This window comes from Pollicipes pollicipes, unplaced genomic scaffold, assembly GCF_011947565.3.
Source record: "Pollicipes pollicipes isolate AB1234 unplaced genomic scaffold, Ppol_2.1 Scaffold_4881;HRSCAF=5763_pilon_pilon_pilon, whole genome shotgun sequence".
In the NCBI taxonomy this organism is placed as follows: domain Eukaryota; kingdom Metazoa; phylum Arthropoda; class Thecostraca; order Pollicipedomorpha; family Pollicipedidae; genus Pollicipes; species Pollicipes pollicipes.
Window position 1 is genome coordinate 59,229,542 of NW_023596576.1, and position 21,573 is coordinate 59,251,114.

The following is a 21,573-nucleotide window of genomic DNA, read 5'->3' on the forward strand; positions in this document are numbered from 1 at the left end:
GCCTGCTGACCGTGACGTCACGCCGGGCCAGCTGACGCCGCCCGGCGCCGGCTGCAGCCCGAATCAGTCAGTGTTGCTGGCGGACGCGCCGGGGACGCACTCCTCCCGAGGTACGCGGCGCCGACGCCCCCAGTGCACGTGCCGGCCGGTGCTGCGGCGCGGCGGCGGTGTGTCGGCCCCGGTGGACGGCTGAGGCCATGGCGGGGCGGGGCGCCGCGCCGCGCCGGCCGCCCACGCTGGGCCGACGTCTCTCGCGACGCCTGTCGATGGTAGCGCGCTCGTCGTCGCTGCTGGTCAGCCGGCAACTCAGCTGGTCCCGCGAGATGCTGCCGCAGCGCGGCCGCCCCCTGCGCGTCACCCTCCTGCTGCCTGGAGGAGCCCGCCGCACGGTACGTGGGTCCGCGCGCGCCCCGGCTCGGCGCTGCTGGGCGGCGGCGACCGGCGGCACACCGGCTGGACGGCTGGTCGGATTTGGTGACCACGAAATAGCGTGCCATACAGCCTGCCGTCCCCGACAGCTAAATGTTGTCATGCTAAACAGTAAATTTGTCGTCGGTGTGATGACTTACACAGATGGTTCAAAGACGGATGCAGGTGTAGGATGCGCTTTTGTGTGTGTATCCATAACACGGTTATTCACACTGCCTGCGCACGCGTCTGTGTTAATTTCTGAGTTAATGGCCATCAGCAAAGCTCTCTGCTTTATTGAAGAAGACGATGGCAATTTGCATTTAATTTTTTCCGACCCCTTGGGCAGCCTCCTGGCCTGTGGCTTCTCATCGAATTCACTGGTCCAGGGCATTCAATTGCGTCTTAGCTCACTGGATCGAGCAGAAAAAACGGTCGAGCTGTGTCGGATCCCAGGTCATGTGGGCATCTGCGGAAATTATCTCGCTGACGCGGCAGCAAAGCTCGCTACGACAGGGACACGCATTCCTATAACACCACTGCCAGCTCAAGACATGAACCCCGCAGTGTCGTTGTCTATGCAGAAGCGATGACAGTTCCACTGGGACTCGCTGAGCGCCAACAAGCTGAAGTCAGTGAAGCCTCGTATTGGGCTATGGTAGTCGAGTTTTCGCAACATTAGGAGGGAGGAAGTTGTCCTGTGCCGGTTACGCATGGGTCACACATATGCCACGCACCGTCACCTGTTCTTGGCTGGCGCCAGACCACGCTGCAGTCGATGCTCTGACCCGCTGACCGAGCATCACGTACTCGTTGCTTGCCGTTACCTTACTGCAACGAGAGTACATTTTTCGGACATAACGCACAGGGTTGCACGCTATGTCACTTAGGGATTGTTCGCATGCTGTCGAGTTTGGTGGTGTTCCCGTTCCTTCGCGCTGTAGATATCCCAGTAATCTTTTCATCATAATACGAGGTCCGATCATCAAGGCATAAATTGGATGACCTGATTGATACACTTGTTTGATTTGCGACTCTGCGTAAGAGGATAGTTATGGGCGCTGCATGACCTAAAGCAGCCGATGCGCCCCAAAACCCCAAATCATTATCAGTAGATTTGTCGTTTGTAGTACGTTTCTCGCTTGGGTGTGTAACATTTGCAATGGCAATCGAGGCACTGAGCCCTTCTTTGGCATATATACTGTAGTTATCCAGCGATGCCATGTCAGCGCCCGTGCCATCGAGGCTTACCGACGAGCGAGATGTGACTGCCGGCTATAAATGATGCCAGCCAGCAAGGTTACCTTCGCCATGCATCTGCGTTTCACTGCCATTGCCATAGTCGTCTGCTTGAGATTGTAGTTCAGAAATGGAAGCAAGATTTCCGGGCCCGTTACGCTCTCATTCTTATGTATTCGTACTAAAGAAATCTAGTGAGTGGATACGTCAACCATTAAAGAGTGTCTCAACACTTGGTGACCAAACGAAGACGGCATGTCAAGCGGAACTCCGAATTTTGGGTCAAGCGTTCTTTTTCGATCGTTCATGTAACCATTTTTGCATTCCCGAGACCCGTAGATGTCTGGCGGCAAGAAACCGGCACCGGTATGCACAGTTGCAATAACTTTTGAGCCCGAGCAAACGTCGCATGCAAGCACATGGGAAAACATGGACGCCAAGGGCAGGAGTACGGAAGTCTGTTTGCGTTCGGGTCGAACTGTCGGAACTAAACGGAATTTGCGGAGGAAACAAGCACGTCATCCAAGGTCCCGCCCTGTGTGCTTGATCTACTTCCAGCGGAATAACCTGCCGCTATTTGTCGCTGACGTTGGCACGTATTCCAGAATTGCTGACCGCACCAGTCGCTCAAAGTCGACCGCGAATCGGATAGCATGAGTAATGAACACCTGTACATGCGTGCCGAACGGATGGACAGGCGCATCAACGGGTTTATGTCCGCAGAGGTTTATGAATGTTTTTATAAGTGTTGTTGTTATCTTTTGTGTACTTTTATTTTTGCTTGTGAGAACTTCCAGATGTAAGTACAAGTCCCCAGGGGAAGGAATTCGAGCAACAAGCAAGGTACATACAGTAGCCGTCCAACCCAGGTCAAACCATTCAAGAAAATATCTTCGGTCGCTCAGTAACGTCTCAGAAACAGGGTGCCAGGCGGCATTTACCGAGCAATGGCCATAAGAAGTGAAAGTGTCATCTACAGTCCACGCCGAGCCATGCTGTGAAAGGTTGCTAGCCGCAGTAGGTCACCTAGCGATAAATGGCTCAAACGGCGGCCTGATCTGCCACCGGCTCGGCCAAGCCGACTCTAGCGTCGCTGTTGGTGGTGGTCGTGGTGATGCAGCCGGCGGCAGCGGCTGGTGGGCCGCGGCAGTCAGCCGCTCGGTCTGGACAGGCGCGGGGCACGGCTGCGGCGGACTCCCCGTTTGTGGGGCTTGTCCCCCCCCCCCATGACAAGCGTCGTCTGAGGTTTGCCAACGACGGACCTGGGAAGTCGTCGTTTGCCTATGATAGGAGCGTGTCAGGTGCTTCGCCTGTCACTGCTGGGGTGCAGGACCTGCTGCCGCGTGCCACTGCGAGGCTGCAGCGTCGGCGGTGGGCTCGCCTGTTGTTGCTGGGGTGCAGGACTTGCTGCTGCGTGCCACTGCGAGGCTGCAGCGTCGACGGTGAACTCGCCTGTTATTGCTGTGGTGCAGGACCTGCTGCCGCGTGCCACTGCGAGGCTGCGGTGTCGGCGGTGAATTTGCCTGTTATTGCTGGGGTGCAGGACCTGCTGCCGCGTGCCACTGCGAGACTGCGGCGTGGGCGGTGGACTCGCCATCAGGTGGCGGTCTTGTGTCTCCCACCGCGCCTGATGAAAAGTCGTAGGTCCCCTTCGAATATCGCCCAACACCTCTCGAGTCAATAGGACACGTCGATGTCAGTGGCAGGCCGAAGGACGAAATGCGATAATGCTAGCTTAAAATTGGAATTGCTATCACGCCGCACTTGAGATGCTTCCGTGTTGCTTTGTACACGACTACGTACATGCCTCTTATTTTGCGAGTGGTTTCGGAAAATTGGCTTCAGAAAGTCACTTGGCAGGATATGTAGTGAAAGCAGATATATCTGAAAATCTACGTTAACTTTTCGTTAATAAACCAGCTTCTGTCTCACTTTTATCCTTCCGAAATGTTGCTCGGAGTCCACGGATATCGGTAACTGTATTTTATTTCATGAATGTACCTTTCCAACATTATAAATATAACTCCAGTGATTCGCCACAACCGCCAGCGGGACAGCGGATCGTGACAGTGATTGTGGGGGCCTCACACGAGCCGTGAACCTGCGCATTTTAACCCGCGGACCCTATTGGGTCGGTTTGGAGCGACTGCACCACATTTGCCGTCCGTCTGCGGGTGTAAAGATTGCTCCACATAGCAACCGTCGATCTTCGTAACGCGGCCGTAACGCCCCGGAAACGGGTCCTTAATCCACACCGTCGCCCAGACACCGCCACCACAGCCTCGCACTGTAAACTGCACCGGCGACCTCCGAGGAAGTTCCGGGTCGGGCGGGGCAGGAAGCGGTCTCGCGGGCTGGCAGCTACTGCGCCTGCGCGGTCAGGCGAGCTCGCGCCGAACCGTCGGAACGAATCGAGTCGCCCTCGGCGCATGGAGAGTTTGTTGGGTTCGTAAGGTGGTTCAATACCGAAAGCGTGCATGACACGAGGAGCCAGCGTATGCTATATTGGGCTGCCAGCATCGTATACGACTGACGCATGGAAAGTTTGTTGGATATTTGGTTGGGTTCGTAAGGTGGTTCCATACGAACAGCGTGCGTGACACGAGGAAGCAGTTGTAGGCGATATTAGCCTGCCAGTCATGGATTGCGTGCTGGGCATCAGAGACGGACATCATATGCAACGATGTAGTTTAAAAAATGATTTGAGGCTGACCAGACCGAAATGACTAAACCTGCCCCAAATGCACAATAATTGGCCTTGCTCCACCCCCAAACTGAAAAGCAAATTACACCCCTGACCGTTCGGCTGCGTTCTATGCATTCAAACATATGAGAGCTGAGCCAGCAACGTTTGGAGTTCTGCAAAGGAGCATGGAGCCCATTTCTGAGCCCGTGGATAAGACTCAACCAGCAGCGCGGAAACCGGGAGGGCAATGGTTGAGGCATTAACTTCATGAAAATTTAAGAGTTAAGCCTTGGGCGTTCTTTGGAAAGAATTTACACAAATTGGCTATCACCCTCCCGACTTGGAAGGAGTTTAATTGTTCCTGCTATGCTTTGCCGCGCGCTCAGCTCGCATGGCAACTGCCGGAGGGAGATGCTCTCTGTAACACCTCACTGGTGATAGGTTAGTTTCTCGGTTAACGTCTTTAGGCTGGTCAGTCAGTGACCATGGGCCTCCTCGGGCCGGTCTGCCCGTGACTGTGGGCCTCCTCGGGCCGGTCTGCCCGTGACCGTGGGCCTCCTCGGGCCGGTCTACCCGTGACCGTGGGCCTCCTCGGGCCGGTCTGCCCGTGACTGTGGGCCTCCTCGGGCCGGTCTGCCCGTGACTGTGGGCCTCCTCGGGCCGGTCTGCCCGTGACTGTGGGCCTCCTCGGGCCGGTCTGCCCGTGACCGTGGGCCTCCTCGGGCCGGTCTGCCCGTGACTGTGGGCCTCCTCGGGCCGGTCTGCCCGTGACTGTGGGCCTCCTCGGGCCGGTCTACCCGTGACTGTGGGCCTCCTCGGGCCGGTCTGCCCGTGACCGTGGGCCTCCTCGGGCCGGTCTGCCCGTGACTGTGGGCCTCCTCGGGCCGGTCTGCCCGTGACCGTGGGGCCTCCTCGGGCCGGTCTGCCCGTGACTGTGGGCCTCCTCGGGCCGGTCTGCCCGTGACTGTGGGCCTCCTCGGGCCGGTCTGCCCGTGACTGTGGGCCTCCTCGGGCCGGTCTGCCCGTGACTGTGGGCCTCCTCGGGCCGGTCTGCCCGTGACCGTGGGCCTCCTCGGGCCGGTCTGCCCGTGACTGTGGGCCTCCTCGGGCCGGTCTGCCCGTGACTGTGGGCCTCCTCGGGCCGGTCTGCCCGTGACTGTGGGCCTCCTCGGGCCGGTCTGCCCGTGACCGTGGGCCTCCTCGGGCCGGTCTGCCCGTGACTGTGGGCCTCCTCGGGCCGGTCTGCCCGTGACTGTGGACCTCCTCGGGCCGGTCTGCCCGTGACTGTGGGCCTCCTCGGGCCGGTCTGCCCGTGACCGTGGGCCTCCTCGGGCCGGTCTGCCCGTGACTGTGGGCCTCCTCGGGCCGGTCTGCCCGTGACTGGTGGGCCTCCTCGGGCCGGTCTGGCCCGTGACTGTGGGCCTCCTCGGGCCGGTCTGCCCGTGACTGTGTGGACCTCCTCGGGCCGGTCTGCCCGTGACTGTGGGCCTCCTCGGGCCGGTCTGCCCGTGACCGTGGGCCTCCTCGGGCCGGTCTGCCCGTGACTGTGGGCCTCCTCGGGCCGGTCTGCCCGTGACTGTGGGCCTCCTCGGGCCGGTCTGCCCGTGACTGTGGGCCTCCTCGGGCCGGTCTGCCCGTGACCGTGGGCCTCCTCGGGCCGGTCTGCTCGTGACCGTGGGCCTCCTCGGGCCGGTCTGCTCGTGACTGTGGCTCCTCGGGCCGGTCTACCCGTGACCGTGGCTTCCTGGGTCAAATGATACGGCCAAAGAACAGACGGGCGTTGTAGTGACGGTGCTGTTACTGCCTCCGAGTTGCCTTGGTGACAGTGCAGGCAGCGGGGAATGCCGTGCCTGGCGCGAATCTGGCGCAGTCTGGACGATCGTGACGCGGCTGGGACAGCTGGCGCAGTCTGCGCGCGCTTCGATAATGGGACAGCACGATTAATGGGCGCCGCGGCTCTCGGCGTGCGGCCGGCAGGGAACGGTGTATTTGATTTAGGACGAGGCGAAGGCGCTGGCGCCGGCGAGATAACCGTTGCTGGCAGCGCGCGACAAGGTGGGTCGGTATGTGTGGGCTGAACGGGGCGGGCCGACGCCGGAGCAGTGCAGCCAGAGAGCGGTGATGAACACCCAAGGTGAGGCGTCAGTGCCGCTGGAACGGAGCGCCCCGGCACATTGCGGTACCAGGCTGTACCTGAGTGGGAACTCAGTGGACGATGCTCGGCTGGATCTGGCTGGAGCGGTTTTGCATCGGGTGATACTGGATGTCAGAACATTTACCCATGATTGGTAAATGTAGCACATTGGCAGCCAGTAAGGCCTGTGAGCGAAAACATCTAACTCATTGGTTGTTATTAGGTAAACGACACGCAAGGTTATGCTCTTAAATCGGTCCTCTGACTTAAGCACTTATGATAGAGATGAGACATGTGATCAAAAACTTGGTGCCGGTATTTTGGTACCCTATTTGTGGACCAAAAACTTGAACAGCAGCACTGAAGGCCCACTTGAGCGCTGACGAATTAGCGCTGCTTGAATGCAGGCAATTGCAGTTCTTCTGTGTGTCGTGTCGCGTTTGCTTAATTACATCAGGCGGGTATAAGCCGGTTCCACGGTTTTATCTCGGCTTTCGATCAAAAGGGTTGCAGTACATTTGCTAGATTGATGTGTTAACGAAGATCTTTGGGATACGGGCCGTAGCAAGACCGGTCAATCACATTCAAAAGGAGAACATAAAACTGACATTGATGCGTCGACATCACTTATACAAGTGGTAGTTGTCAAGCGTAGTTTATGGTCTTCACGGTTTATTGGTGATGTTTTTTGCCGCCGCTAGTTCCCCGCCCACACGCACTGTTACAGACACGCGGTTTCCCACGCCTCCGCTGCGGCGGCGCACAGCGGAGTGCAGCGTTCACAAACCAGACCACGAACCTGCTCAAAAATACCGCAGACCGGCACGTCAAACAGCGGTGGGGCCGTTCAGTGGGAAGCATAATTCAGGGAGCCGAAAACAACAGCGACACAACGGCATTACAGCAGAATGACCATCAATCGGTCGGTTGTGAACCGGATGTTATTTTACGGTGGCACGCCCCGTGTCCGCCCCGTGCGGTTCCGATCGCTGGCGTGCAGTTGCAGAATCCACCACTATTTGCTCGGCGCATCCTTCTCTTAAAGCTCGCAAGTCAAAGCTTTGCAGTAGCCGAAGTTCCCAGGAACTTCCACCTAGTCCAACATAATAAAAAGCCCGACCCTCCGGCCACGGCGCCGGTCCCGGGTCCCGCTGACCCCGCTCCGTGAGCCGCCACCAGCCCTCCGGCTCTGGAACGGCCCGCACTCTTTTGATCATTTTTGCTCCAGCCACCACAAAACGCTGTCCGATTAACATGATTCCGGAAAATGATGGCCGACTCATGCACCTGGTCTTTACAACGGTACACCTCACCGGCACGCACCACTAGTGCTTTTCGCCCGCACTGACCCATTGCCGCGCGGCGCAACCTGCACCCATCCTCCTCCTCACCATCATCTGAGCAAGCCTTCATACTGCTGCGAATTTGGGCGCGACGGGGGTTTCGCCTGGCGTGAATGGACCAGCGCCTCGCTCGGGCAGCGCTCGGCTCGAGCTCGCTCGTGTGAATGGGTGTGCTGCCTCGACACGTGACCCGCCTCGACGCAGACGGCGGCCCCGGAGCCTCGCGCTGGCTCACTGGGCCAGCGCCACCCGCGGCCTCCGTCGCGACGCCACCCGCCGCGCGCGCGCTGTTTACATGGCAGGCACGTCCAGGCGGCGCACGCCAGCCGGGTCCGCGAACCGCCGGCTCGCGCACGACCACGCCAGACACCAAGTGGGTCGTCAGCAGACTGCGCGTGAAAGCTGGCCGGGGGAGGTTGCAGCGGTGGGTGGCAGCGAGGTGGGGTGCCGCAGGGCGGCCGACCGCAGCGGGGGCGGGTACGCCGGCCTGTCGGTATCTGGCGGGGCTGGAGCGCCCCGCTGACGGCCATCGTTGTGCACAACCCGCGGACGGAGGGCGGCGCCGCCGGCTGACTCTCTCGTGCAACGCGTTCGGAGAGCGGCGGGGCGCGGAGCGTCGCCGCCTGATGGCGCTCTCTAATCTGAAGTCTCAGTTCTGCATGTGCTTAAGCCGTGAAAGTGCGGGTGAGCGGCGTCTGCAGCGGCCGGCTTACATGTGCGAACTGGCGTCTGGTTCCGGCCGGCGGGGCTGTATGGCGCGGCCCGACGGCCTGACCGGAGCTCCGGTCCCGCCGGCGAGCGTCGGGACGGGCCGTGTGGCCAAGGAGACGCCCGAGCGAGGCGTAGGTCTGGTCACGCGAGCAGAGGTCCCCGTCTCGCCCGAAATCGCGGCAGCGAGGAGGCGTGTTTCTCCGTGGAGCAGCGCTAGGCAGTTTTGTTTAACCACGTGAGCCGCTGCTGCTTTTAACGTACTCCCTTTCCGAACCTTTTTCACTCTCGGTGTTAATCTGTCATTGGTATTTTTAACATGCGCTGGGAGTCTGTGTCCGTGAAGTTTTTCCAGAACATTTTTTTACTACACGGCGTAGCAGAGCCAAACTTTGCATGCATGCATGCAATCGAAAAGCCAATTGTTACTATATAAATTATGCGGCTTGTAAGGACTCTGGCCTAGGTTAGGTCAAAGTGAAGCCATGGCTGTCAGCGAAAATATTTCATAGGGGGTCGTTCAATATGGTGCGACAACAGTGTTAGACAAAGTCATGCAACTTTGAAATAGTTTCTTAGGCAATTAAACCATTTCGATTAGGATTACGACCACTTCATTTCACCTTGGGTTAGGAAAGGATGAGAAAGAGACGACGACAGACAGACAGACAGACAGACAGAACAGACAGACAGACCGGACGGACGGACAGACAGACAAGACAGAACAGAACAGACAGAACAGACAGAACAGACGACGACAGAACAGGAAGGACGGACGGACGGAAGACGGACGGACTGACGACGGAACGGACGGACGGACGGACGGACGGAACTGACGGACGGACGAACGGACGGACGGACGACGGGACGGACGGACGGAACGGACGGACCGACGGACGGACGGACGGACGGACGGAAAGACGACGGACGGACGGACGGACGGACGGACAGACAGACGGACAGAGATAGAGGAGAGAGAGATAGAGAGAGAGAGAGAGAGAGAGAGAGAGAGAGAGAGAGAGAGAGAGAGAGAAGAGAGAGAGAGGAGAAGCAGAGAGTAGAGAGGAGAGAGAGATAAGAGAGAGAGAGAGAGAGATAGAGAGAGAGAGAAGAGGGGAGAGGGAGAGAGAGAGCGAGAGAGAGAGGTGAGGAAGAGGAAGAGGGGAGATCCGTCACCGTCCAGTTTCCCGTTAGTTGTACCGACCGTGATCAGCCTCCTTAGTCGATGCTGTCACCCTCCAGTGGGTCATAGTGACGCGCACGTTTGTTCGGCAATATAATACCGCGCTGACGAAATTAAAAACTCCTCTCGCCGTGAAGGCGCGCCAGATTTGATAAATTACCGGCCTGATGGGAGCCAGAGACGCCCTGAGCCAGCCAGGCGCGAGTCCGGACCGGAGCGGTGGCTCGTGTATGGAGCGAGGCGCCGACCTAGGGCCTCACTGCATTAGTGCTAGACGGCAGAAACTCCTACCGGCAATAATGTTGCGACATTGCGTCCGCTGCCAATACTTATGCACGATGTTAGCACTACGCGACGACTAAAAAAACAAAAACGTATGACCCTCATTAATTTTATAACGCACCTTTAAACGCGACGTCAGTCCTATGCGACAAAACTTATGTTTCAACATCTTATACCCGACAATACACATGCTGCAGAAACTTATACAGTCATTACTTATACGCGAGATTACTTCCACTGCAATAAACACATCACCGCTTTTGCCACACAAACATATGCAGTTATTACGTATACCTGACATTACTTCTACTGCAAAGACTTATCCGCGACATTAGTGATACACCACAAAACTGTTGCCTCAAAATGTATGCCTGCCTTTATTTCTGCTGCTAAAATTCATGCAGCCTTTGCGCATACGCGATGTTACTTCTACTATCAATAGTTAGCCATGAAGTGAAAGAGACGTGGTCACTTAACAGGGGTGTAGGAAAAACTCATAGTTTAAAAAGGAATCCGAACTGGGAAGTAGGCTCTGCAATCAAAGTTGGTCGTGCCGGTAGGAACATTATTTATTCATTACGTTGTGCTATTCTGTCGATCTGTTGTGCCCGGCGTTTGAGTAACTATTGGTTTTCGTAGCAGAGCCTCAATGACGTTTATACATTTTTGAACTGGTAGTTTTGTCGTGTGATACCAAAGCCTCAAATACGTTACAGACGTAGGAACATAGCGTTTCCCGTTTCCATTGATACCAGACTAGGGGTGTAATTTCATATTTATTCGAATCCACCCCATCCACCCCTCATCTGTGACAGTATGGTGTGTCACACTCGGGACAGTTCCCGCGTTTTATATACTTTAGGTGAAATTTGTTCGCTTTTCCCTAAACGAACAAATTCGCCGTAAAATAGCCCCCAAAACCTATTTAGAGACTACGACACTGCAGTAGACTTATTCAGTGGAAGAATTATTGCGTAGAACTATTGCCGTCGTCCGTCTGTCGATCGCAATACCTGCAGCAGCGTCAATGCATCAACACTTTGGAGTGAGCACCTCCAGTCCGATTTTGTTCGTCAAGTGCTGGCGTGTGTTCGCTCCCTCCCATTTTTTTCTGATGTTACGGGCAACTATTGGCAGTACAACTAATATCGCTTTTGAGAAAAACCTATATATGCTTTCGCAGTAGATATGACAGCGGTTAAAACCTTTTAAGGCATAAATTTTGTCATATAGCACAACTGCCTTATGTAACTCCCTGCAGTAGAAACAATATGTAAAGAGTGTATGCATATTTGCCGTAGTAATGCCGACGGGTACATGTTTTGCAGAATAAGTTTTGTCGTGTAGCATTTATGTCGTGTATGAGTTTGACAGAAGAAACCATGGTGCGTATCAGTTAAGACTGGACAAGTTTTTACGTGGAAGAAGTAATAGCTGATGTATGTTTTTCAAGCCATACTTTTTCTCGCGCGTCATTCATATTGTGTGTATCTGCAAAAAAGTAATGTCCGATTTAGGTAAAGCCTGTCAAAAATGTTTTTAGCAGAAGCTTTTGTAGTAGAAGTAATGTCACGTGGAACTGATGTCGCAGCTCTCCTGTCGGTAGGGGTTTTCCGAAGTACTAATGTCGTGACCTCCAGCCGAAGCCTCGGCATCTCAGCGGTGCTCCATGTTACCAGAAATGGTTTGATCAACAATCATTAACACATTTCTAGGACCAGTCCCAAGCCACCAGTCCTAACTGGATTACGCACATGTGGCTCAACTTGGTATGGGAACCAAAGTGTGAAAACTTTTTGAACACCAAACGCGCAACTCATACCTTTGACGTGACCTCTGCCTTCAAGTATTCGTGTCTTTTGAACCATCACTAAGTCAGAAATAGTGAGCATAAGAAATCTGTTCTGCTAAGCATGAATAATTGTTCAGGCTCTGCCAACACTGGGTAAATAAAAATACTCAAAATTGCTTGTTTTTGCACCAGGGCACGCTTACGATGCGGGCATACGCCGTACACCACCTATAACATACACAAGCTGGTTCAGGCTGGACCTACACAACGCATCATGTGGGGGGGCGGGGGGCGGCTGCCATACGCCATACACCACCTATAACATACACAAGCTGGTTCAGGCTGGACCTACACATCGCATCATGTGGGGGGGGGGGGGGGGGGGGGGCGGCTGCCATACGCCATACACCACCTATAACACACACAAGCTGGTTCAGGCTGGACCTACACATCGCTGATTCATCATGTGGGGTGCCGCTGCCATACACCATACACCACCTATAACATACATAGGCTAGTTCAAGCTGGACCTACACATCGCTGGTTCATCATGAGGGGTGCCGTTGCCATACACCATACACCACCTATAACATACATAGGCTAGTTCAAGCTGGACCTACACACCGCTGATTCATCATGTGGGGTGCCGCTGCCATACACCATACACCACCTATAACATACATAGGCTGGTTCAGGCTGGACCTACACGTCACTGGTTCATCATGTGGGGTGCCGCTGCCATACGAGATTGTGCTACATTACAAAACGAACAGCGATAACGCTAAAAAAGCTGCCTTCGACGGTAACCGAATCACACAATCTCAACATTTTTATAAAAAGAAAGAATTTCATGGATAATATGCTCGGGTGGTGAGAGGGCCGAAAGCCTAGCATAAGAAATTACGCAAACAATGGCTCTGTGGCCGAAGTGGTTCAAAGCATGGGATGAATTTGCCCCAGCTTTAAAGTAAAGTGCCTAGTACTGCGTACACAACATGCAAAATTGCGGCAATGCAGCCATCATTTAACAAATGTTGCAAATGTCTCCACGCTTGTAGGAAAATTTTGACGTCTGCGTGGACATTTAACCCACGTCATGATGTGCCACACTACGCCACTGTGCCCGCGTTCACTGTGAGAAGACACTTCGTGTCATCGGGACCGCCCCTCATCGTCTCGGTAGTATTCTATCAATCAGGTTGAATCGATTATGTTTCTTGAGTCACGTCTTGTTTAGGTATCTGACAGGTTTTTTTTGGAGCAGACCGATTGAACAGTACTTGGTAAAACACACGTTATCATCCGCAAAAAACATCGCAATGTTCATTTCCTGATACCAGCGCACAATTCACAAAACGCATGCGACCCCTGGTTTCAACATCCCACAACGTATTGAAGATAGCGTTTGTTGGAACGAAAACCATCATTGGGAAGACGTAGCAGCTTAGACGAGCATTGAGGCCCGTCGATGAGCAGCAGAAGCTAGACAAGTGAGCCGGAATGGAGAACCGGAAGTGTGAAGCCCAGCGCCCGGTCTGCCAGGCTGCTGAGGGACCGGTGTGCCGCCACAGGCTCAGGTGCGGCTGGGGACCCACACGGGACCGGTGCTGCACCACAGACCAGGTGCAGGGCGGCTGCCTGACGCCTCGCCGACCACGGCTGGTGCCGGGCTGGGATCCCATCCATCAGCCGTGCCCGCTGCACGAGGTGTGGACGGGTGGCGCGTACCAGCAGCGCGGCGGCCGCGCCTGCGGTCACCGGCCGTCCACTGCTGCAAGGCAAACTGACGCTGGCTCCGATCGTCCCCCGGCAGACAAGTTAAGACGGTCAGCGGACGTCCAGTGTCGCATGGTGGGCGACCACGGCCACCTGCCGCCCACTGTCGCACGGCAGACTGGCGCTGGCTCCGATTGTCACTCGGCAGACAAGTCAAGACGGTCACCGGCCGCCCATCATTGCACGGCAGACTGGCGCTGGCTCCGATTGTCACCCGGCGGACGAGTTAAGACGGCCACCGGCGACGATTAACACCCCGCAGACAAGTTTAGGCTGTAGCCGCTGCTGATTATCACCCGTCCGGCGGTTAAGCCTGGGTTCAGCGCTGATCGTCAGTCAGCAGGCATGTCTACACGGCTATCAGCTGTAGAGTGTCACCAGGCAGACACGTCTGCGGACCGTTACCACCTTTTGGCTGTCGCCTGGCGCACTAGTACAGGCGATCAGCGGATCTGCCTGTATTAATGTACAAACTAAATCCGACGTTTGGAGATCGGCGAGGAGCCTCGAAAACAAATTATGCATCACAATAGGCACCCGACATTACGCTGGGAAACTTGATATCCTTGTTGACTGCCGTCGCTCAGTGTCCATGTGGCTCTCCCAAATGAGCCCTCGCGAAAATTTAAACGCGGAGCCTGTTTTTTTAAATAATTGTCTCCCCTTTCCCTCATGACCACTGCCCCATTTTTTAAAGCTCCGTCACTGGAATGATGAATTGTTACGGCGCGCTGCCAGAAGGTAGTTGGTTAATGTTGAGAGAAAGTGCGTACGTAGTCATCGTATTCCATCCACGAATGGCGATTTACTGTTGATATTATGTGATCATACTCGGCCATGTGTAGGCAGCACTCACGTGATTTGGGTTAGCGGCCTTCGATATACCGAGATGTACTGCTTGAATGACGTGGCAATGCCGAATGACGACTATATTGAGTGCGGCCAATATAATCGTTCTTAAGGAGTAGTATTTGCCATGTTGTTTAACCAGTACATCCTGGCATACTGAAGGCTGTTAAGTCAAGATAAGAAATTTTATCTCACGGGGCGCAACTACACTGTTTGCGACTCAAGCGCACCTTCGTACACGCCTTTCTACCCCTCATTCGTCCGCGTGGCCCAGGATGCTGCATTTTGTAACGGCCTTTGGGTATAGGCCGTGGTAGGGCCCACTGAACGACTTTGGCTCTGTGACGGCTGCCCCGGCGTGACGCGTGGCTGTATTTGCCCGATGTGGCGAGGACATTTCTGTAACATCTCAGCTTTAATTGCACGACAGCTTGTCACAAACTCATGCATAAGCGTACGTACTGTTCATGTACTCTCCTGCAACGATCAGTAACGCCGTTACCGAAGGTAACCGGCACCGCACGCCGTTCGTTCAATTCATACATTCCAGCTCATGTTGTAGTCGCACTTCGTTGGGCTCATTTGCAACCTCGTGATTATACAACACAGCCTGTCACATTTCACATCGTGATTCATAATTCGGAAACCTAAGCATTGCTTACCATTTATCACACATGTACGGCATCAAACTTTAGCGATGGTTATTCTGATGTAAATGAACTCCATTTATGTTTCAATGTCTTCATTTTTCTACAAAAAAAGTATTTTGCTTCTCGATTTCAAATATCTTGCCTATTTAGTTACCAAATATCTAGCTTACATCCAATCTCAACATCTCCAAACCTTTCCATGACAATGGTCTGGCCGTTTGGCTAACAATATTACCAAGTCCACACTTGTTTTTGTGTATAATTCCCAAACAAGATATAAGCTTCCAATACTCATACTCGGTACCTTTTCATTTGATAGTTGAACACTCATTCTAAGAAATAATCGATCCCCAAATGCTTTTAAGTCGAGCAACACAATGGTGAGTTACGACATCCTCTTCACCAAAATGGTTACAGAAGGGGTCTACCACTGCCCGTCTTGAAAACGGTATCCTTTTATTTGGTAATGTTTATGGACAAGGTACCATATTTTGCAATGTTTGTGATTTTGTGGATTACGCAACTTTAACACGTAAAGCATGTAGGCTTGCTCATTTATTGCTGAAACTGAACCCTTTTGCCACGCAGCGTTTTTGTGCTGCATATATATTGCTTATAATCCTAACATGCATAGATGCACAAACATGAGTTGTCTTATTGTTTTTGATTTGGCGTTAAAGGCCACAAAAATCTACTGTCCTTTTCATGAGGCGTTAATGGCGTATCTCACGCCCGCAACAGAGGCTTCCACTGTTTTGGTTTGCGCGGCACCACCCGATGCATGTCAACCATGCGCAATTTGGCTATGTTGGTGTGCTGTACTGGTGTGACGGTGTAGCTGTGCTATCCCGGTGTGATGGTGTGACGGTGTGGCTGTGCTATCCCGGTGTAATTGTGTGACGGTGTGCTATTCCGATGTAATGGTGTGACGGTGTGGCTGTGCTAACCCGGTGTGATGGTGTGACGGTCTAGCTGTGCTCTCCCGGTGATGGTGTGGCGATGCCCGGCGTAACAGCTCCGTCCGCGCTCTGCAGGTGGTGGGGGACACGGCGCAGACGGTGGCCACGCTTCTGCGGCCGGCGCTGCTGTCACTCGCGCTGCACGAGCCGCTGCTGCGGCTGGCCGACTCGCTGGCCGAGGTCGACCCAGGCGCCTCGGCCGCCCTGCTGAGCGGCGAGACGCTGACCGTGGAGGAGGCGCGCGCCTCATACCACCCCAGGGCAGGTGAGACCAGAGGCTGGCGCAGCACCAGCACCAGCTGACCCACTTGGGCAGCGTTCGGTCTGTGTGGCGCTGAAAATTTCGCGAACCTCCGAGAATACACCGCCGGTGTGATTAGACCTGGTGTTGGCTGAGCAGCGTTTACGCCACCTAGCGGGCGATGTGGGTACTATAGCTTTGATTAGCCACCCCTTCGCGTAGCACTGCAGAGTCATGTCGGTTCCTCGCTTTTCTCTTTTCCGGCGCAGTTTCAAGGCGAATGATACGAACCTGACGGTGTCATAAGGTACCAATTTTGTGATTTTCTGACTTTTGGATGGCCACTTTTAGATTGTTTTCGTTTCCGTCTTGAATGGCGTTGTTAGCTCCAGGCTCCAGGAATGGCGTTGTTAGCTTTGATGTTGCTGGCTGTAGGGTTATTGGGTTATCGAGTTCGTATTATTTTGCATCTATATGATTACTATTCTATTGTTACATTCAGGGTTATTGTCAACAATGCATCCAATGCAGGGTATAATAAAACCGGTCTCTAACAATATTCTAACAAAATAAATGCTACACAAATATTGTTATAGGAAAAATGTGTTACACATTGGTTTTGTTGCGGCTAATCCCATGAAGTAGATGTCGTCAAAGATGATATTTTCTCATAGACTAATTACTTCTTTTCAAACAATCTGTAATATCCTAGCCTCATATGCACGTCGGCTGTTGTGTAACTCAGCACATGGCTAAGCAATTGTTCAAACGTTACATGCCATTTTCCGGTATTTTTTCTTTTGCGAGGCCTCAGAAAATATTCGGCGTGAGCGGCACGACCGGTGCCGGTCAGGCCACTCACCCCAGCCTGACCGTCACTTACCTCTGTAGAAGCCACATATCTTTGCGATCATTACTCGCGGGATTGCGCAGCTTTCGGCTGACGGATAAGTACAACTTCATTCAAAGATTTGTACTTAAGAACTGTTTGACAACTCAAGCTCATCTTGCAAGATTTTAGTATACCCAATACTTCACCCTCCACACTCGATTAACGCTGAAGTGGTAAAATTTTCAGATTGCAGCACTGACGGAGGAGAAAACGGACCAGCAGAGCGGTAAACGTTTGGGTCGATGTATGCAGGTAGTCACGCACTCTCATGCTCAAATATGGATCCCTTTTTGGGGCGTTTTTTAAGGATTGATGCCGGATCTTAGCAAAGCGAGCACTTGAGGATGTGCCATAAATTGCGGCGCGACATTTTGCTTCAAAGAAAACGAGCAAATCTGCAGTGGCGAACGTTTCGAAACTATTCCTACTAGGTACTCCAAACTGCGCAAATGTTTTTGGGTGGATATCCATTACTGCAAGCTGAGCTTTACATCCACGTCAATTTGACTGTCCCAACTTGCTAAAAAAATCCGACATGGGTCGCCTGCTGTTGGACTGCTGGCGCTGCGAGGGATTTGACTGCGCTGGTCTGGCTGGGTGACTGACAGACCGGGGTTCATGCATTTACATGTCGCAGCCAGTCTCATGCCGCTGTCTGCTCGGGTCACCAAGACCTGAAAACAGTTCCGAGGCTGTCGAGTCTGCCGTTTGCGCATGATCTGCTGTTCGCGCATGAATGCGAATGTGTGGTGGCGGGCATCGGTGAGTACTTTTAGCTATATGATTTCCTATTTTGTTCCGAGTCAACATGCGTTGATCCCGTTTCCCTGCGATCCGCGATTACCGAAGTTCGTGTTTGCCGTATTTAAGCAATGGGGTCACGTTTGCACTGCGCTGATGGCACCCCACCAGTCGGATCCGTTCCTGAAGACGATGCAATGATGTGATCTTGCTGACCTAACTGGACGCCTAAATTGTAACGGACCCAGTTGGTACGGGTACCGGGCCAGGTTGATTTTATCGATAATTCCTTAGCGATTCATACCTACTGCGCGCGAAAATGAAACCGCGCTGTAGTGTAGATTTGTAGTGATAATGGTATCAAACGATGAGTAGATTTGAGGTGGTCCTGCGCCAAATCTTATTCTTGCTGACCTCTCCCCTCTGAACTTTTTGCTTGTTTATTATCCGATTGGCAGGATGAAACACTGGAATTCATTTCAAATTAGTTGCGGGATGATCCGTTGAGTTATGGGATCATGCAGGGAGGGCATGAACTGAAGGATGCATCCGCTCGAGCCCAGGTCGCCAGGAACTACACGAGAATTGGATCACGACACATGGTCGGAAAAAGTCATGTCGCCTGCTCACAACAGCTGCTTACGCCATTAGCTTCAATAATATTACGGTGAGAACGGAAGCTTGGCTATCCTCACTCCTGGATCTTAAAATCATAATACCGTGAACCGTGGTCCCGTGGCCCACTGCGGTCCTGTGCCGCCAGATTGATTCCCGAGAATGTACATAAGCGTCGTGTCAGGCTCCATCATCTCCGACTCGACGTCGCCTTCATTCGTCGCTGTAATCGATAGGTATGGTGCAACACCGAAAATCGAAACCAAGTCGCGGGAGATAATTTATGACGGACGCATTTAATTTCACGCGTTACTGCGACCCTGACCAGCCGCGGCGCACACAAAAAGTGTCGGACCCGGCTTCTCACGGCTTGGGAGGAGGAATCGCCGCTGGAACTCGGGCGGGCCCAGAGCGGCGCGCGGCGCTACATTCCCGCTGGAACTCGGGCGGGGCCAGAGCGGCGAACGGCGCTTCATTCCCGCTGGAACTCGGGCGGGCCCGGAGCGGCGAGCGGTGTTACATTCCCGCAGGAACTCGGGCAGGCCCAGAGCGACGAGCGGCGCTACATTCCCGTTTGAACTCGGGCGGGCCCAGAGCGGCGAGCGGCACTACATTCCCGCTGGAACTCGGGCGGGCCCAGAGCGGTGGGCGGCGCTACATTCCCGATGAAACTCGGGCGGGCCCAGAGCGACGAACGGCGCTACATTCCCGCTGGAACTCGGGCGGGCCCAGAGCGGCGAGCGGCGCTACATTCCCGCCGGCCTTTTCTGACATTAATCGGCCAAGGTGTTCCCTCGCCCGATCAGTCGAGCCCCACCCTACCGGACCGGCGGGTCCAGCCCCCCCCCCCTCCCCCTGGCTCGTCGGCATGTGTACCGCCGCCAGAGCTCCGAGGACAGCGAAGGTGCGGGATCGTCTCAACCGGTGTTGACGTGGCGGGCGTCTCGGGCCTGGCGCTACTGCTGGTCGGAGCCAGGAGGTCACGACGTGGCGTTAACTAGCGGTCCTGGGATCTCACCGGTCGGGAACTGAGTCACTTAACATTGAGTCGGTTTCGAATAACACCGTGCTTCATGGTGCCAGGAGGTTTTGGAGCCATGTATAAATGCCAGTATAACGGCCACGTTTATTTGTCACGTTGTAAGAGTTAACAAATTCAGCTTTGTTATTAAATATTGAGGAGCTGTGTCATAACTCGAAAAGGTTGCATGCATACCCATGTTCTCTTAAAGTGCTGTAGAAAAACTGATATTTCAAAAGTCAGTTAAGAAAAATAGCTGCAATCTAAATTATTAATCCCCTGTCCATCTGGGGTGCCGATAGTGTAGTGGCTAACGCGTCTGCGTTAGCTACTGCGCGTTTGGGAAGGTAAGTGCGTCGTAAAGCCCAAAATGACTCACTGACTCTCATGTCCGCCCGTTTTCGTGTCCTACACAAGAAGCTCAGTGGTCGACTGTTTTTCTTTACTCGGCTTCCCCCCCCCCCGTCCGAAAGAAATCGGACTATTGAAGCGTGAGGAGAGCGAGCATTCAGCCATCGTCTGTATGACGGGTTTCTTCTGCCATTTGATGAGGAGCACCTGCCACTCAGGACTGCTCGTTGGCTCGGGCGGGGTCTGTCTCCCCCCGCGGCCCACCAGCCTACCGGCGCCGTCGCTGCTAGATTGTGCCGTGACCCCATCCGGTGGAGTGCGGCCCGGGGGGGGGGGGGCAGGGGGAAGGATTGGCGGTGATCGTCTCGCTCGGCCGGCTCGGTCCCGCAGGGCACCCTCCGGAGCGACACCTCCCCACCCGTGCCAGCCCGCTCCCGGCGGGTGCCGCTCATCGACATGGACCGGCGCGTGCCCCGGCAGCCCGGCAGCAGCGTCGGTGTCGGGTGGCCGCCGTGTTCCGCCGCTCCTCCTGCCGAACGCCGCACAGCGTGCAGCTCGCAGCACGGGCCGTGCCGCGGCACGTGCCGCTGTGATGCCGCATACTGGCGGCGTAAACGCTCCCGGCTGCACGCGCTGGCACGTCCGACCAGCGGCACGGCTTCTGAGTGGTGCACTGTAGCTTCTCGACCGCGCGCACAGGTACCTGCGTCGCTGGCCGCGGGGCTAGCGAGTCGTTCTCTCGGTTTCGCCGCCGTGTTTTCACCAGCCAAGGTCTCGCCCAGCGCGTGGAGCTGGTCTGCCAATGTGTGTGGCTGTTGTGTTTGTGATAGATCAGCCACCAATGTCACATGCGTGGTTTGATATGCACGACTCTTTTACCTGAAGTTGCTGTGAATAACAACATAGAACAATATATATGTAAGAGCGCATGACGAAATTTGGGTTGATTTGAATGCGGTTGCTATTGCGACCGAAAACAATGGCAAATGTAGTCTGTGCGTGCGAAAAAACACAACCATGCATTTGGGCCCTACCAAGGTGCATGGCTTCCTCTAGACTTCTGAACATGTCGTGCCTCTGTGAATTACATTCTTGCAGCAGTATCCAACGCAGCCAGGGAATGGATTTCCGTTGGTCGAGATGGTTTTCAAGCTGAAACTTACCGGATCCCATTTCATTCATTTTTCTAGTTTTGTCTCAGGGGTGTCCGCGGGATTTCACAATGAGATCAACTCGGAAATTTCCTCTGAAAGCTGGGTGTAGCGTGCCGCATGCGTGCGCAATTTCAAGTGAGTCATAAAACAATATTTAGTTACATTTAGTCCTCTCCATTTTGTCAACGTTTAGTCACATTCATTTTGAAGCATGCCATAAATTTGTTAACTGGGGCACGTGCCACTGGGGGCTATGTGCGTACGTCCCTGCATTGCCCTAAAATTAGTTCGGGTAATTGTTATCACCAGAGGTATCTAAACATCACAACGAGCTGGAAAACACTTCACATCGCCCCGCGGTCAGACATGTCCCCGCTGGACCGGTGTTTACCGAGGTCGCCGCGCTGGGAGCGGGAGAGAACTGGGCCGGATCGCTGCTTCGGTCTTCCAATCTCCAGATCTCCCATAATGGAGCGGCACGCGCTCTAAACCCACAGCTACGTGTCATGTGTTGCGCACTGCTGGCTGGGAACAGCCGAAGGTGAACTA